Source organism: Vombatus ursinus, unplaced genomic scaffold, assembly GCF_900497805.2.
Source record: "Vombatus ursinus unplaced genomic scaffold, bare-nosed wombat genome assembly UNPS02014973.1, whole genome shotgun sequence".
Lineage (NCBI taxonomy): Eukaryota > Metazoa > Chordata > Mammalia > Diprotodontia > Vombatidae > Vombatus > Vombatus ursinus.
Genome location: NW_020954751.1, coordinates 8,517,720 through 8,532,991, shown reverse-complemented (window position 1 = coordinate 8,532,991; position 15,272 = coordinate 8,517,720).

Genomic DNA, 15,272 nt, shown 5'->3' with positions numbered 1-15,272 from the left:
TAAGCTGAACAAGCAACAAGATGAGAGCGTCACTGATGTACCCATTTAAACTCTCCAACGTGTGATTGTATAAATGTGGTACAAATGTGTGCAAATAGTGCCCTGCCACTAATTAAATGTGTGATTTTAAAAAAGATACTCCACATCTTACATATTTGACACTTAAGATTTTCACTTTGTGGAGAGATTGCAGGTGCAATTGCCAGGTAAAACAAGGAGGAGCACTCCAGAGGGACAATCTTAGTGGTCCGGGGCTCCCAGGTGCCTTCCACCTTGTCTCCGCTTCTGTGGATATAGCCACTCCCAGATTTTTCTGAGAGAAGTAGGCAGATGTTAAGTGGTTTGCCCAGGGTCACATAGCTATAATGTGTCTAGGGCTGATTTTGAATTCAGGTCCTCCTGATTCTGAGCTCAGCTCTCTACCCATTGTGCCACATTTCTATTATTATTAATCAAGTCATAGAATCATAGAATCACAGCTCAACAAGCTAAAAAGAACTTCATAATTAATCTAGTCCAACTCCCTCATTCTAATAGATGATGAAACTAGAACCCAGAAATGTGTAATGTGAACAGTATAAAGCAAGTTTGAAGCAGACTGAGGCCTAAGTCATTCCAGTGTACTGTTCACCATTCCAGCCCTTTAAGCGATAGCATATTCCACAGCATGAAGAAGAATCAATTATCAGATGCCAATATAGGCAGTCCAGAAAGAATACATAAGTCAAAAGCTAAACTCTGGGTAGGAGGGGGTCTGTGAGATCACACCATTAGAAGTGTAGGAAAGAGTGATGGGTTTTGAATCAAAAGAACGGGGTTCAAATCCCCCCTCTATCACTTACTACATGTGTGACCATGAACAAGTCATTTAACCTCTCTGGGTCTCAGTTTCCCCATCTGTAAAATGAGGGGTTGTATTAGATAAATATTAAGTTCCTTTCTGGCTCTATAGTTAAGATTTTGTGGTTCTATATTATTATTAAAAGCAAAACATCTGGAGGTAGAAGACTTGAGTTTGGACTCTAGCCCTGCCACTAATTAACTGTGTGACATTGAATAAGACACTCTACATCTTGGGCCCAATATGTCAGGCTGGACCCAGGCATACTTCATTTTGTTCCCCGACCACTTTGCTGACATCTGAGTAACCTCCACCATCTTTCCTCTTTCCATATCTAGAGCTGGAATCAAGTCAATATGGCCATGAATACTAGAAAGAATGTGTCCCCATCCTTGTAAGTTTCCTAACCAAAACCCCACTCCTTATCCACTACTCTCCTGTTTGTATTATTTCTCCCTATTAGAATGTAAGTTTATTGATGGTAGGGACTGTTAAAGTAGTTAGCACAGTGCCTGGAACATAGTAAGAGCTATATAAATGTTTATTTCCTTCCCTTCTTTCCCTTTTTGCTTTTAAATTTGTATCCCTGTTTATTCAATCAACATTTATTAATTGACTACTATGTGCCAGGCACTGTGCTAAGTGCCAGGGATACAAAAAGAGGCAAAAGACAGTCTGGCAGTCTAAAGGGGGAGAAAGCTTGAGAACAAATAAATACAAAGCAAGCTATATACAGGATAAATAGGAAATCATTAAAAGATGGAAAGCACTAGAATTCAGAGGTGTTAGGGAAGGCCTCCTGTAGAAGGCAGAATTTTAGTTGGGACTTAAAGGAAATCAGAGAGGTTAGTACCTACTGCTTGGTACGTGGTAAGCGCTTAACACATTCTTTTTCATTCATTTGTTCATTTATTCCTTCATTTTTCTCATCCATGAAAAAAGAGGTTGATTTTATGTCATGAACTCCTTTGTCAATCTGATGAAACCTATTGATTTCATCTCATAATAATGTTTTTAAAGGCAAAAAATATGTAGGATTCCAAAAGGAAACCAATTATACTGAAATACAGTTGTCAAAATATTTTTTAAAATAAATTCACAGACCTCAAGTTAGGAATCCCTGGGCTCAATGATCTCTAATATCTCTTCAGACTTGAGTATTTTATAATCCTATGATCCTGCTCTTGTCAGATCATCACTCACTCACAAGTGACCAGAATCTGATTGGTCTCCACTAAGGACAGGAGAATGCAGACGGCAAGCCAGGGAGGCTCAGAATTCACAGCTTTGGCATTTAAAACTAAATTAAACCCTCTTGGCAGCCAGACCCACTTACCCTAATCAAATCATAGCCTGCTTCTGAAGGCGAAAAGGAGTTGGAAAGGTGTTGTAGCAACTGCTTCTTGGACATGAACTAGCTGTGAGAAGCCAATGCTGGGATTTGATGACCTAAGTGAAAATGAGTCAGGAACATATGGATTGCATTACCTCTGACAATTACAGCAAAGGGGAAAAGGCTGAGAGAGTGCATCCTGGGTTAGATAAATCCCTGTGGCCAAGACGTGGTTAAAAAAAAATCTACCTGTATCAGATAACATGGAACCATGCCAAATCCTTACTCATTCAAATTCAAACCTACTATGTTCAACAACTGTGTTATCAATAAAGGAATAATCAAGCATTTATTAAATGCCTACTGTGTACTTGGAGCACCTCTACACTATGATTATAGTGGAAGAGAATGTGAGACAACTTATCATCAAATAAATCCCTATAGGCCATTGAGAGTGGAATCATCTGGCACTAAAAAACTTTACATTTATAAATAATTCTACATTGATACATGGTATTGAGATATGGATTATAACAGTTTCCAAATAATTAAAAATGAATGTCACACAGAAGGTAAAGGAAAAATGCCTGATAGGTGTGCACAGGCTGCAACATAATCAATGAAGGCCCTCAAGAAAGAACGGTAGTAAAAGTCATCATGATTTCCATACCCCATTGTGTATGTTTTTCCCTCCTTAAGCCAAATCTTATGAGAATAAGGTTCACTCATTCCCTCTCACCTTCCCCCATTTCCCCTCCACTGTAAAAGCTTTTTCTTGTCTGTTTCATGTGAGATATTTTACCTCATTCTACTTCTCTCTTTCTCCTTCTCCCAGTATAATCCTCTCTCACCCCTTAATTTTATTTTCCAGATATCACCCCTTCATCTTCAACTCACCCTGTGCCCTCTATCTATCTATCTATCTATACATAGATATAATTTTTTCCCTCCCACTATCCTAATATTGACAAAGGGCTCATGAATTACAAATATCATCTTTCCCTGCAGGAATGTAAACAGTTCAACCTTGATAAGTCTCTTATGATTTCTATTTCCTGTTTACCTCTTCATGTTCCACTTGAGTCTCATATTTGAAGGTCAAATTTTCTGTTCAGCTCTGGTCTTTTCCACAGGAATGCTTGAAAGTCCCCTATTTCATTGAATGACCATTTTTTTACCCTGAAGGATTATACTCAGTTTTGCTAGGTAGGTGATTCTAGGTTGTAATCCTATCTCCTTTGCCCTCCAGAATATCATACTCCATGCTCTCCAGACCCTTAATGTAGAAGCTGCTAAATCTTGTGTTATCCTGATTGTGTTTCCACAATGCTTGAATTGTTTCTTTCTGGCCACTTGCAATATCTTCTGCTTGACCTGGGAATTCTGGAATTTGGCTACAAAATTCCTAGGAGTTTTCCTTTGGGGATCTCTTTCAGGAGGTGATCAGTGGATTCTTTCAATTTCTATTTTGTCTTCTGGTTCTAAATATCAAAGTTTTCCTTGATAATTTCTTGAAAGATGATGTCTAGGCTCTTTTTTTGATCATGACTTTCAGATAGTCCAATAATTTTTAAATTATCTCTCCTGGGTCTATTTTCCAGGTCAACTGTTTTTCCAATGAGATATTTCACATTCTCTTCTATTTTTTCATTCCTTTGATTAGTGTTACAGTGCCTTGATTTCTCAAATTATCACTAGCTTCCAATTTCTCCATTCTAATTTTTAAGGAAGTATTTTCTTCAGTAAAGTTTTGGACTTCCTTTTCCATTTGGCCAATTTTGCTTTTTAGGACATTCTTCTCCTCATTGGCCTTTTGGAATTCTTTTGCCATTTGGGTCAGACTATTTTTTAAGGTGTTATTTTCTTCAGTATTTTTTTGGGTCTCCTTTAGCATCACTCTTGGTTTTTCCTCTTCTTCTCTTACTTCCTTTTCAAAATCCTTTTTGAGCTCTTCCATGACCTGGGACCAATTCATATTTTTCTTGGAGGCTTTGGATGTAGGAGCTTTGGCTTCATTGTCTTCTTCTGGTTGTATGTTTTGATCTTCTTTGTCACCAAAGTAAGACAATATAGTCTGACTCTTTTTGCACTGCTTGCTCATGATCTTGGCCAATTACTTGAGTTATAAACTCTTTGTTAAGGTAGGGGTCTGTTTCCAGTGTGGAGAATGTGCTGTCCCAAGCTTCAAGGGTTTTGTGCAGCTGTTTTCAGAGATACTTTTAGGGACCTATAAATTTTCAGTTCTTCCAAGGTGGTATGATCAAGGGTGAGGTGTTTACTCCTTTCCTGGCCTGTGCTCTGGTCTATGAGCACTCTTTTCTGTCTTAGAACTGTGAGGAGGGTTTCTTCTCCATAGCCACTACAAGCTCCACCACACCAGCCCTCCTCCTCGCCCCAGGACTGCCACTCAGAACTGTGACCCAGATCCAAGCATGGGCAAAGCAAGAGAATCCTGCACCAGCAGAGAGATCCCTGCAATCCCCCTCTGATCAGCACTCAATTCCCCCTCAGTCTGTGGACTGGAAGCTCAGGAGGCAGCTGCGTCCTGGGGCCAAGCTCAGGGTATGGGGCTAGGATCCTGTGCTTCTCTCTCAGCATCATAGAAACAGACTTTTCCGATGGACCTTCTAAGTTGTCTTTAGCGTTTGTGGGTTGAGAAGTCTGGAAACTGTAATTCAGTCCTCTGAGGCCTGCTTCAGGGTCGCTGCGGCCTATGCGCCCACGCCAAACTGCACTCCTCTCCCAGCCCGGTGCGATATACCTTTCTGATCAACCATCCAGACTGTCTTTGGCTGGAAATTTGTTTCACTCTGTCTTTTTGTGGGTTCTGCTGCTTTGGAATTTGTTTAGAGCCATTTTTTACAGGTATTTGGAGAGGTTTGGGGGAGAACTCAAGCAAGTCACTGCTTTTACTCTGCCATCTTGGCTCTGCCCCCCATGAGTGGATTTCTAAAAGGGGAGGCAGCAGAGTATAAAGACTCCTACACTTGGCATCAGGAAGACCTGGGTCCCAGTTCTGATTCTGATGCATACTGACTGTGACCCTGAGAAAGTCATTTAACCTCTCAGGGCCCTATGTGCCTCTCTGGGACTATAAATTGAAGAGTAGCTAGCCAGATACAAAAGTAGAGGGTATTTCTTTATTAGTAGTTTTCTCTATCAGTGAAATCAAAGCTCCAAAAAACAGTTTCTAAGAAAATCCCTTTGAAAATCCAAATACACAAAAAATACTTATAGCAGCTTTGGTATTGTTTTGTTTTGTTTTTACGATGGCAAAAAAAAAATTAGAAACTGAGGGGTTAGCCATCAAAGTGGAAATGGCTGAACAAGCTGTAGTATATGATTGTGATGGAATACTACTGACCTGTAAGAAATGATGAAGGGAATGGTTTCAGAGAAACCTGGAAAGACTTCTATGAACTGATGCAGAGTAAAGTGAGCAGAAGCAGAACAATTTATACGGTAACAACATTATAAAGACAAACAGCTTTGAAAGACTTAAGAGTTCTGATCAATACAATGACCAACCACAATCCCAGAGGACTGACAGCTAAATATGCTATCCACCTATTGGGATAGAGAAAAAGAGAGAGAGAGGAGAGATGGACAAAAGAGAGAGATGATACATACACATACATACACACATACATATATACACATATATACATACATATTCTGGAGTTTGTTTTATTTGTCTATATATGTTTCTAACGGGTTTTGTTTTTCCCTCTTTCTCAGTGGAAAAGGGGGGATCAGGGGTAGGGTGTAGGGAAAGAATGCAAATCTAAAAAGAAAAGAAAATTGATTTTTTTTAAAAGGGTCCCTCATAGGCTTTTCTTTAGTATGATACCTCTATGGTTGTCTCTACTACTGCCTCCTATGGGGAAGCTTTTCCTTATTCACCTAGTTTATAGCACTCTCCTTTTAGTCAAATTATCTTGTATTTATCCAATTAAAGGTGGTATCCACCACCCCTTCCCCAGGAAAATTTAATCTCCTTAAAAGCATAGACTGAGTTTCATTCTGTCTTTGAATCTTGAGCACCAACCTAGCACAGTACCTCGCCTGGGCTTGTCAAATGTTGAGAGGACTTCCTGGTATACCCTTAATCCTGACTCTAAGATCTGAAATCAATCTGTGGAGTGGAGAAAAGACCCATTCCCTCCTAGCTCCCACTTGCTGTCAGATACCCCTTGAGAAGCTTCCTTTCAGGAGCTGCTTCCATGCCTCAGCCTGGGAAAGGTGTCTCAGACCTGGGCCACGTCCATCTGTGGGACAGACCATTAACCTAAAAAGCGTCCCTGGAATAGTCCTTGAGAGCCCAGCTATTGACCTTTAGGTCCAAACACCCATTTGAGTTTTTCTAGTAATTCAGCCACTCTAGAAGCAAAGTAGTCAACTTCTCAGGGGCTGAGAGTTTACAAAAAATTTGAAAAGTAGTGACAAACAGGCACTGTAAGCTAATTCACATGTGCTTAAATGTGCTTAAAAAAATCAGGCATAGCTAAATTTTCTCTGTATTTCCCAAACCAATAGGACAGCCTTTCACACGTGACCTGAATTTAGCACACTGAATTTCTACCCAAGTACCAAATTCTTCCCTAACTTTGTTAAGCCCGGGGAAAATTCTTTTGTTTCACTGGCCCCAGAGGGAAAGAAAATTGCTGGGTTTGGAAAATGAACAGTGACCTGTAGTCATAGGCTTCACATAATAATATCAGACAGAGATTGTTGAGGAAACTAGGTCATGATTTTTTCCCAGTTACCCATTTATCTTCCTTTTTAGGACTCAGTGGTGTAAAATGACTACTCAAGGCCGTCTAGGGCAATAGAAAGTATGTAGGGATGTAGAGTCAGGATACCTGGCTTTGAATACCAGTTCTGCTACTTAACAACCTTTGTGATGACACTGATTGTTAACTTTTGGATACTCTCTTCTCATTAGGTTTCAAGAACACCACCCCCTCCTGGTTCTCTTCCTCCCTATCAGACTATTCCTTTTCTGTCTCCTTTGCTGAATTTTCATCCAGGTCATACCCACTAACGGTGGCTATCCACTGAGGTTCTGTCCTGGACCCTCTTCTCTCATCTTTCTCTATACTCTCTCACATGGTGATCTCATCAACTTCTATCGATTCAATTATTTCTATGAATATGATTTCCAGATAATATTCTAGCCATAGTCACCCTACTAAATTATAACTACACATTCCCCAGTTGCCTCTTGGACGTGTTGAACCAAGAATCCTGTAGACATCTCAAACTCAACATTTCCAAAACATAATTTATCTTTTCCCCAAACTCTCTCCTCTTCCAAATTCCCTTATAAAGGTCAAGGGCACCACTGTCCTCCCAGTTCTCCAGACACAACCTCAGTATTATTCTTGACCCTTCCTTTTCACTCATCCAACATATCCCATCCATTCCAAAATCATATTACTTCTGCCTTCACGACATTGTTCATACACATCCCCTTCTCTCTTCTAATACTCCCACAACCCTAGTTCAGGCCCCCATCATCTTCTACCTAGATTAACTGTTTTTCACTTGTTTCAGCCATGTCCAACTTTTCATGACCCCACTTGGGGTTTCTTGGTACAGATACTAGAATGGTTTACCATTTCCTTCTCCAGCTCATTTTACAGGCAAAGAAAGTGAGGCAAACAGGCTTAAATGACTTGTCCAGGACCACATGCTAGCAATAGTCTGAGGCTAGATTTGAACTCAGGAAGATGAGTCCCACCTACCCATCTTGCACATAGTAAACACTTAATAAAAGATAGTTGATCATAGAATTTAGATGGGTAGACAAGAGAGTTTATCAAATGCTCACTATGTACCAGGCACTGGGTTAATGGTGGATATGCAAACACAAGAAAACAAGATGGTCTTTGCTCTCCAGGTATTTGCTTTCTAATAGAGCAAAACAAAATATAAAAAGGAAGAGGCCAGAGAAGATGTGTCAGTCCAGAGCATGAGTTGAGCCTGTCAGTCCTGATCTGATACCAGATCAACAAGGCAACCAATAAATAAAGTAAGGCATTTATTCAGGGTCAAAGAATTGCAGTCCAGGTTACATACACACAGGAGGGGCAGCTAGGTAGATAGATGAAACAGCCTGTGGGTCACATGTTATTTATTGCAGGGTGATAGCACCTTCATGGAAAAACCACAGGACAGCTTTAGGCTGCTTCTAGTCAACCGAGACAGGCCTCTGATCATGCCCCTAGCCACGGTCACCTGCAGGGTCGGCAGAATAGCTGCACTGCAGGAAGGGAGGGATTGCAGAAGTGTCCTTGTGGCTATCTCCATCTAGAAACAGGGGCGGTTAGAAACTGCTGGCTTCAGCAGATTCCCAGGAGTTTACCTTAGGGGTAGGATGTGATTATACATCACCAGTCAGAACAGGGTAAGGGTCTCAGAGTTTCCTTGGGATTGATAAGCCAGGTCCAAAGTATGCATTACTGGAGCCCTTCGTGAAGTGGGAAGGTGAGGCAGGGACTAGCCAATGAGCAGGATAGGCTCCAGCACAATCATCCCAACGTGGACAAGGCTGCTAGTGAAAAGATGGAAAAGCCAGGAGAGTGAGTTGAGCTGGGAGCATTCTATGTTTTGAGGCCTCTCCCAGCTCTAACATCCTATGTTCTAAGGCCCTTCCAGCTCTAACCAGCTCTAACATTCTAAATTCTCAGGCCCCTTCCATTTCTAATAGTCCACGTTCTAAATCTCCTCTCAACTCTAACATTCTGTGTTCTAAGGCCTCTGAGAGCTCTAATATTCTATATTCTAAGAGCCCTCCCAGCCCTAATATTCTATATTCTACAGCCTTTCCCAGCTCTAACACTGTATATCATAATGTTCTTTCTAGCTCTAACATTCTGTCTTCTAAGGCCCATCTCAGCTATAATATTCTGTGTTCTGAGTGCCCTCCCAGCTCTAACATTCTATGTTCTAATGTTCTTTCCAGAATGTGTGAATCTCTCATATAAGATGTCTTTGTGGGTTCCCAAACACTATCCGACGTGGGTCACTGAGCTTATGATGTTATTTGGAAGAAAAGAGCAGCATGCCTGAAACAATGAGAGACTCTGGGGCAAGATATAATCCTGTGCCAACAGTATCTGGTGCAGGCAGTCAGTGCTCTGGGCTGATAATGTCATGGGCTGATTCTGCATCTTGTATAAATCAAAGGTGTTTGTTCACAGGCTCCTTTGGGGAAACGTTCTGTTTAATACAATCATCCCCTTCCTCCTCCCACTCATCCACAGCCATACACACACACACACACACACACACACACACACACACACACACAGAAAATTATTTCCATCACAACTAGGAAACACTGTAGTAAATCTTAGGGGCACAAGGTAGGGCCATGGACTATTCATGCACCTAGTTAAGTATGCCAAGGCACCTCCTAAATGAATTTTATTTGGGAATCTGATGTAACTGGAAAGATAGATTTCCTGCCAGTGAATAAGATCTTGAAAAACGATTATTTACCTTTATGCCATGCTTTACGGATACAAAGCATTTTCACATGTTATCTGTCAGTCTTAATACAGGCCACCCCCAAAGAATAGCTAGCATTTATAATGCCCTTTAAAATTTGTGAAGTTTTTTATGTATTTATCTCATTTTATCTCTGCAACAACTCTGTGACACTTTACATAGGTTGTTTCACTTTATCTATATACCAATCCTGTAGGTACTATTTATTATCCCCATTTTACAGGTGAGGAAACTGAGGCTGAGAGAACTTAAATGACTTGTGCAGGGTCACACAGCCCCAGTAAGTGCCTTAGACAAAATTTAAACCCAGATCCTGATGCCAAAGTCCAGCACTCTATCCAATGCACCACCTAGTTGGCTGTATAGGACACACGCCATTTTAATGAAATCTCTGAAAACAAAAAAAAAAAATATTGGCATATATGTCCTTGACACATAGTAAATAATAAATGTTTGTTAACTAGCTGTCAATTGGCTGACTTCAGGGATTAGTGATTTCATCTGTGTAGGTATCAACTCTGTAAGTGGGAATTCTGGCTCCTAAGGTCAGCTTCACTTAGAGGATGAAAGGTAAGATAGCTGTCCAGGGGATAGCTTCCCAGCCTTCTATTTGTCCCTAGACTGCCAAGAAACCATGCTATCCATGAAATATAATGGAATATAATATTCCATTGGAATATTATGAGAGATTCATGAAGGGTTCCTTGTCAGAGGATGAAAAGTGATCTGCAGAACCACAGCCTTTTACTGGGGTCCACATCTGTTCTATAGGAAAAGCATTTCTCTAGCAGAACCTGCCCCAACCTTCTCCCTTATCTTGAAACCAACCCACTATGGACATGAAGTTTCCCTCTTCTACCTTTCCCTCCTCTTGGTGAAGAACAAACCACAAGGAGGAAGTGAACAAAGCCCCAGATGCCATTACCTTATTATGGCTTTGGTGGATGCTACTTCCACTGACATGTATCATGGACCACCATGGCTCAGCAGGCTATGGAGTGGTGTAGTTAAATAAAAGAAATTTCCTGCTGGCCGTTACTGTGGTGGAGAGCCTTTCTTAACATAGCAGGTTGGGCCTTAGGAAACAGACTTTGCAAAGTTACTCTGGAAAACTTTCCAACTTAGTGAAACCCTCCTGAATTTGGCTCCACTCACGTAGATTTTAAAAACTCAGGATCAGAGAAAAATAAGGAAACTACACTATGTATCAATGTAATCAATATCGTTTTAAACTATTTGAAATAACTAGACAGTATAAGGTTGGAATATTGCTGTGGTGTAGAAAATGATGAATTGGTGAACTTAGAAAAATATGGAAAGACTTGGACTTATAAAGGAAGATGTTATCTATCCTCGGAGAAACAGAGGACAAACAAGTATAGTGTGGTCTTATGTAGATGCATATGAATGTATATGTCTATATATAAGTATGATCATAGATATCTAAGTATATGTACGTGTAAGTGTATGTGTGTATCTATTTCTATATGTGTGTGTATATATATATATTTTGTGTGTGTGTGTATGTATGTGTGTATGTATCTGAGCTTAATTGTAGCCTTCTGGGGAGAGGGGAGAAAGGGAAAAAAAGAACAAAGTAAAAAAGACAGCAGAGAAGAAAAGAAAATTCACAAGGAAGTAAAGAAAAGATGGATAGCTTTCAACACAATGTTTAGTGTTTATTATATAGGCTTTCTTGAAATGGAAATTTATTGCTGTATATTTTGAATCCTCTCTTACATTCTGCTGTGCATGTGGCAATGCTTCTTTTTTCTTTTCTTATTTTGTATTTGAATTTTAGTATTTAAGTTTATGTTTCTTTTTCTTTTCTTATTGTATATTTAAGTTTTAGTATTTATGTTTAAAAAAATATTTAAAGGGCAGCTAGGTGGCACAGTGAATAGAGCATCAGCCCTGGAGTCAGGAGGACCTGAGTTCAAATATGACCTCAGACACTTGACACTTACTAGCTGTGTGACCCTAGGCAAGTCACTTAACTCCAATTGCCTGACCAAAAAAAAAAAACAAAAAACCCAAGGTCATCATGAGGAGGCTTCAGAGTAAGACTGTATTGAAAGAGATCATCAAAATAATTGCCAAAAATTACCTTATAAAATATTTGTCCCAAATTCAAAAAAAGTTTTATTCATTTTTTTTATCAAAATCATTCTCTTTATCTTTCTAACCTTTGCCTTATTGTTTTAGTAAGAATATAATTATAGGTCACATTCAGGTTTTAAACAAGCTAGATTTGAGCAAAAAAGTGCAGTACATATTTGAACTGACAGTATTATATCTTCCGATCTTCACTACTCTACGAAGTAAACATTGCAAGTTTAACTTTCCTCGTCTTATAAATGAGGAAGCTGAGGCTCCGGTGAAGTGGCTTATCCATCGATGGGTAGAGGCGAGATTTGAACCCAAGTTCTGATTGCTTACAGGGACAGGGTTCAGTTAACAGACAGTTATCTAAAAGCACGTCAGGGCTTTTGACAATTGGCCAATACAGTGCTATGAATAAGACTGAAACCTCAATAAAAATCCCACTCACACGTTTGTTCTCAAAAAAAGAGCTATTTATAGATGACACAAAACTAAAAGGAACATGAACTATTTCGGGAAATTTTCTATTTCTCCTGAATAGGCAAACCATAACCAAAATAGCAACTATAAATGAGAAACCTACCCTCCTATGAATCTATAAATGGTAAGTCATGAAACACGAAAGGTCTCTGCGTCACTAGAGGGAGTACCTGTAACCGGTGAAATCACGGATCTTTCAAATAATCAAAGTCAAGGGAAGATAATGATCTCTGGCCTGACTATCTCCCAGTGCGGCTGTGAGGATCCAGTCTGAGTTAAATTGAAACCTGTATGAGACTTCTTTCTCTTTTTTCTTTAATTTTTATTGCTGCCTTTAAACCTAACCTTCATTTCTGAATATATTCCTTTTCCTCTTTCTCTGCCCATGGAGGCATACTTTTGACAAAGATTCAAAAAGAAAGAGGGGGAGAGGGAGAAGCAGTTCAGCAAAACTGTGTCTAATAGTAAATACAATATTCCACATCCATAGTCCTCCACCTTTGTAAAGTCTAAATGACTATTTAGCAGGCATCTGGTAGAGGTTATACTTGCTCAGGTATGAGATGGATCCATAGAAGTAATGCAATACTATTAACCTCACTTTATAGGAGAGGATACTAAAACCCAAAAGGATAAAGCAACTTGTCCAAGATCAAAAGATAGCTTTTTCAACAGCTGGCATTTGTGTTATATTCCATGGCATACTTAAACACATCATTGGGCCCATGATCTCATTTATGTGGGTGTTCTCCCTTATAGTGCATATCACAACCTATCCAGCCATGCCTCTTCCTCTTGTTCATGTCAATGTCTTCTGATAAAATCCCACATGGGGTTCGCCCAATGTGCTGGGGGCCCTCCTATATGCCTCAACATTATGTGTGTTTGAGTGCAGCATGTAGGAGGCAGCTAGGTGGCTCAATGGATAGAGTTCTGGGCCTGGAGTTGGGAAGACCTGAGTTCAAATTTGGCCTCAAACACTTACTAGCTCCATGGCCCTGGGCAAGTCACTAAACTCTATTCACCTTAATCCACTAGTGATGGAAATGATAAACTACTCTGGTATCTTTGCCAAGAAAACTCCATGGACAGAGTTGGACACAAATCAACAACAATAATGTTACCGATCAGGTAGGTGGCATAGTGGATAAAGCACTGGGCTTGGAATCAGGAAGACTCATCTTTATGAGTTCAAATCCAACCTCAGAGACTTATTAGCTATGTGACTGAGGGCAATTCACTTAACCTTGTTTGCCTCAGTTTCTTCATCTGTAAGATGAGCTGGAAAAGGAAATGGCAAAGCAAACCACTCCAGTATCTTTGCCAAAGTGGGTCATGGAGAGCCGGACATGGCTGAAACAACACAACAATAGGTATTAAAAACATGATAATCCTTATTTATGGGGCTAGGTGGCATAGTGGATAGAGCACCAGACCTGGAATCAGGAAGACCTGAATTCAAATCTGGCCTCAGACACTTACTGGCTATGTGATCCTGGGCAAGTCACAAAGAATTGAATATGACTCTTTGGAGGTTGCTGGTTTTCTATTAGTCAGAGCCTTATAGCCTCATTGGAAGAATTTTGGCATTTAAAAAATGGGTTTTTGTTTTAAGTAGAAGTTTAGGCTTATAAGTGGTGTACAATTTACTAAATACCATCTCACTCTCTGTCTCCCTCCAGTGAAAGTCTAGGCCCACTTCACTATCCTGCTACAGTGTCTATCCATGATGTATGTACCAGTGGACAATCCAATCAGCTGCTCATTCAACTAGAAATCATAGTAGAGGAAGTAGACATTCTTTTTCTATTTGGCATTTCTTGCATGGAGATTCTAGTCAAACTCTTTTAAGTGCTTATGAGTTTCATTAGGCAGCCCTGCATAGTACAATCAGCACAAAGTTGACTACAAACAAAAGCTTCTGGAGGACCTTTTTTCTTTGGACTCTGTGCTGGGCATCTTCCTTACAGCAGTAAGTACCTCTAAAGAGCATCTCCCTCCTCATTTTATGTCTTGCTTGACATTAATCATCAGAGTGTGGGTTGTCAAACAAACCTATTTCTGTTGTTGCGGATATCAAGGAATGTTGTATGATATTAACATATGCATGGGAAACATCTCATTGGAAGATAGCCTTTAAGGCCCTATTCTGCTCTATTGAAATCTAATTCCTTTTTTAAAAAACCAAGAAAAAACACTGAGGGAATTTGTTTTCTCTGTGTCTTTCAGTCAATTATGTCTGTGAGGATGTAGTGGGCTGTGGGATATCATTTATGAAATTCTATCTTCAGCATGGCCCTCGAAATGACACCTCCCCCCACTCCTGTACAGGGAGAGAGAGAAATCCATGGGTATAGAAGACTGCATACGTCTTCAGAATTTTTTGACGTATTAATCAATTTTGCTGATTGTACTTTTTCTCTTCTTCCTCTTTTTTCTTTTTTTTTTACTGTTTGAAAGATGAGCTATTTTCTAAAGTTTCATTAATTTATTTATTTTTAGTTTTCATCATTTACTTCCACAAGATTTTGAGTTCCAAATTTTCTCCCCATTTCATCCCTCCCCCCACCCCAAGACAGCATATATTCTGAATACTCTTTCCCCTAATCTGCCTTCCCTTCTATCTCTCCCCTCCTTCTCTTATCCCCTTCCTCTTCTATTCTCGTGTAGGGCAGGATAGATTTCTATACCCCATTGCCTGTATTTCTTATTTCCCAGTTGCATGTGAAAACAGTTTTTAACATTTGTTTTTAAAACTTTGGGTTACAAATTTTCTCCCTTCCTCCCTTCCCACCCACCCTCATTGAGAAGGCAAGCAACTCTATACAGGTTATACTTGTATAGTCATGCAAAACACTTTCATAGTAGTCTTGCTGTAGAAAACTAAGTATATTTCCCTTCATCCTATCCCACCCCCCATTTATTCTATTCTCTCTTTTGACCCTGTCCCTCCTTAGAAGTGTTTGCTTCTGATTACCCCCTTCCACTATCTGCCTTCCC